This window comes from Cyprinodon variegatus, unplaced genomic scaffold (assembly GCF_000732505.1).
Source record: "Cyprinodon variegatus isolate N-32 unplaced genomic scaffold, C_variegatus-1.0 Scaffold981, whole genome shotgun sequence".
Lineage (NCBI taxonomy): Eukaryota > Metazoa > Chordata > Actinopteri > Cyprinodontiformes > Cyprinodontidae > Cyprinodon > Cyprinodon variegatus.
This window is the reverse complement of record NW_015151434.1, coordinates 290,091-294,315: the sequence shown is the minus strand read 5'-3', so window position 1 is coordinate 294,315 and position 4,225 is coordinate 290,091.

Sequence of the window (4,225 nt, the reverse complement as noted above, 5' to 3'; positions counted from 1 at the left end):
TATATTTTTTTCTTCTCCCAGCTGGAATCTTGAAAGTCACGTGACTAGGACGTAAAACAATAGAAAGCGTATAGGCAGAAGAAATGTAACAGTGCCACAAAAAAAATGGCCATTAATGTACCTCCACTACGTTTTGCAGTGTGGACCAACGTAGTGGGGGTACATTTTCCCATGAGACTAGGTTGTTTTATTCCTGGTTTCTTTGCTGCATATTTTCACCAACAGCATGTCTATATGAATAGCTCTACAGTTACTATCACCATATAATATATCTTTATAAACAGTTTGAGGTGAATCAACTGTGTCATTTTGAATCAATGAAAGTTTTTGTTTTAGGACCAGACTTGATTAGCCAGTCACTTCATTTGGATGGGATTAAATTAATCTCAGACAACAAATAAAAACAACTTATTTTTGATCAGCACCTGTCTTTTAGATTCCATATCAAAGAGGTTTCTAGAATATTGTTTCCTTTAATGCCTGGAATACCTGTCCAGGGGTGATACTGAGAAACTAGTCCATGCATTTGTTACTTCAAGACTTGACTATTGTAATTCTTTACTATTAGGAAGTCCACAAACTGTAGTTAAAAGCCTTCAGCTGATACAAAATGCTGCAGCCAGAGTTCTGATGACAATCAAAAAGAGAGATCACATCTCTCCTATCCTGGCTTCTCTTCATTGGCTTCCTAGTGGTTCCTATAAAAGTAGAATAGGAGGCAGATCTTTTAGTTATCAGGCTACTCTCCTGTGGAACCAACTACCAGTTTTAGTCCGTGAGTCAGACACCCTGTCTCCTTTTAAGCGTAGGCTTAAAACTTTCCTTTTTGGAAAGCTTATAGTTAAAGTGGCTCAGGTTATCCTGAGTTACCTCAGATTCGATGTATGCTGCTATAGGTTTCAACTGCTGGAGGACATAGAGACTATTTTTTCATCATTCTGCTTCATTCTATATCTATTCTCCCACTCTGCAGAATGTGTTAGTTCAATTTGTTCTCTCTGCTTTTTCTCATAGTAGCTTCATCTGATTGGTCCTTGTTTGGCTGTAACACCCAGAGATAAACATCATCTGTGCTGCTGCCATGAACACCTTTGTTTATAGATGTTCGAAATCAGCCTGTTTTTCAGTGTAGTCCTGTTTCTCTGAACGTGACTGGCTGAATGTGCTCTCTTCATCCTCTAACATAAGAATCGATTTGGAGCTCGTCTGCAAGTTTCCTGGATGCCTCTGGAGCTGGTTGACAGTTGCCTTTTTTATCTCTGCTTCTTTCTGCATCTCTGCTTCTGTCTCCTTAAACCCCAGTCAGCCTCATGATGGCCGCTCACTCTGAGCCTGGTTCTGCTGGAGGTTTCTTTCTGTTAAAAGAGAATTTTCCTCTCCACTGTTGCAACAAGCATGCTCGGTATGAGTGATTGCTTTTCAGTCAATGAGTCGATGCAATCAGTTTGTTTTCCTAATGCATAGAAAACTTTGAACCAATCTAAACGTAGGATCTGGTTGAATTGTCCCTGTAAAGTGTCTTGAGATGACATGTGTTGTGACTTGGTGCTATATAAATAAACTGTATGAAAATGTAATTGAATCTAGGGCTGAAACATTGAATCCAAATACTCATGATTAATAAATTATTGAAAAAATTGTCAACTATTTTAATAATCGATTAATCGGTAAATGGAGTGTAGAGAATCTAAAACATGCCTTTATACCAATATTGTAAAAAAAATATATAAACATTGTTTAAGATATTGCTTAAGATAAAATCTTTTTCGTCTGTCAATATGCTCTATCCAGATCTCCTCAAGCAAAAAAGTTTTAGTTTCATCTGGTTTGTATTAGCAAAACGTCTTCTTTAAGGAACATTTTGCTAACTGATTATTCATTGATTAATAAAAAAAATTATCAACAGATTAATTAATTTGCAAAATACTCATTAGTTGCAGCCCTAATTGAATCATTTAACCAATGTTGATCAGACTCTCACATATATTCATTTAGCTGGAAATGAATCCTGAAAACCGACATAAAGTCTGGATGAACTGAAATCCTTTGGGATAAACAATTCAAAAAATCCTAATCAATATCAGGATAAAACTCCAAATGGTTTAAATAGCTTCTTTTTTTTTAATCCATCATTTGATGATCAGTGATCAACTTAATCCAGAAATGTGTCTTCAAGCCCAAACCCTGAAGGACTAACTCAGATGCTTTTGTCGTCCTATAATTCTCTTCTTGACGACTTAAAATTGAAGCTAAGTTTTATAAAAATTCAAAGTTCTTAAAAAGCAGAAAAAGTCTCAAACAAAGATCAAAAAATTCAGACAGAGGGCAGCTGAGTCCGGGTCCAGTGTTTATTGCTAAACACTACACATTTACACAGAGCTGGTGAGCCGAAGCTGAACAAATGAAGAAACCAGCTCCCTTTTATACANAATGAGCTTTTTCTCAATGTGTCATGTTGGCTTTTAGGGATCTAACCCACAAGCAGAACACTCAAAGACTGGGAAAAAGTTCACAAGTTTATTGAAGAATGTTTCACAATAAAGAACACTGGTTCTGGGATAAACTGGGTCCGGGTCTGGTCACGACTGGTTTTCACTGCAGAGAGGGACAGATTGGTTAGCAGACTTTCAGTGGACTTGCAGGTTTAAGTGTTTGCAGGTCTATACCTGATCAGAGATGAGCAGAGCAGTAGAAGGGGGGAACCAGGAGGGTCCAGAGGCTGAAGGCATGCAGAGGGCAAGGCAAAGGCAGGGCAGAGCAGATAATCTTACTGAGCAAGTTCAGAGCTTCTCTCTCAGCTCTTGCTGAGAGCGGGCAGGCAGGTTTCAGACTGAGATGGATTTCCAGGGGTTCTACTGAGAACAGACAGTTTGGTCTCACGTTTGAGAAACCCTTCCAGGTCTTCTGGTCTCCAAGCAGGTTCTTCCTGAGAAGCAGAGAGGACAAAAGCAGATTAGGTTCAGGTTCAGGCTTCAAGGGAGTCAGAGATACAGACAGGCAGGTTGGCTCAGGTTCGCCAACCATAACTGGCAAACACTCTGGCATCGGATTGTTGCTCTGCCCCTCCTTAAATGCTGGTCCCCTGATGAGCTCACGAGCCGCAGGTGTGGTGGTCAGCTTCAGCCCCAGGAGACCTAGAACGCCCTCTGCTGGAGAAAGGTGGACAGACCTCCAGATCCCAACACAATTACCCAGAAATTTATTTAAACTGCTGAATAGAAAACAAAGCAAGCTTATAAAGAAATGTTCTGTTATGAACTTGAAAAACTATTTCTCTTCATAAATTTTTTTTTATTTATTTATTTTTTTGCTGCTTTGTCAGACTGTTTGCCATTTTAACAACAATTGCTTCATTTCTGAAGAATTAAATCTTTGTCAGGCAACCTAATCTTAGATAAAACTTTTGTTTTCTCAAACTCTAATAACTGAGTTTGACTCTCTTGGCCCTAACAACTGACATCATTTGTTTGTCTATTATTGTTGCTATACTTTTACTTTTTGATTCAAACTCAGGATATTTATAAAGATGTTATGTAGATTTAATTCTGTTTCTGCTTAAAGTCATTTATTTGAATATTTTCATTGGATCTGATGATAAAATCATTAAATTCTTTGTAATGTTTTATTTCCAGGAGCAGCATCCAGCCCTTATAACCCTCTACTTCCTGTGCTGCTGATTGTTAGTGGAATCATTATAATTATCCTCCTGGCCTTGCTGTGGCGCTCTAGACACCCCAATGGTGAGATCTTTATCTTCTCATGTCATGTTAAATTGCTTCTTAGTTTAAATACTTTAATATTTAGTTAATGGATTTAATTTCAAATTGAAGTAAATAAATTTAACGTAGATGATGTGAATGTTTCTTTTTTATCCACCACAGATCAATCATGCACCAATCATGAAATGAATCAGATCGAAACTAATGTTTACATCTCTTTGCAACACGGTTGGTCTCAGAATAACTTTAGTATGATTTTCTTCAACTCTTCCTTTATTGTGACTCTGTTTCAGAAAGAAATCAATTTCTTTAAAGCATCAAACAGTAAAATCAGTGCTGCTTTTGTCTGATAAACACCAAATAACACCAGAGTTAAAGGATTTTAAAACCTGGGGTCCGTTTCACAAAGCAGGTTTACTGAAAACTTTAAGTTTTCAGAACCTAAAAACTGGGAAACTGACTTTTCCGTTTCACAAAGCAGGTTTACTGAAAACTTTAAGTTTTCA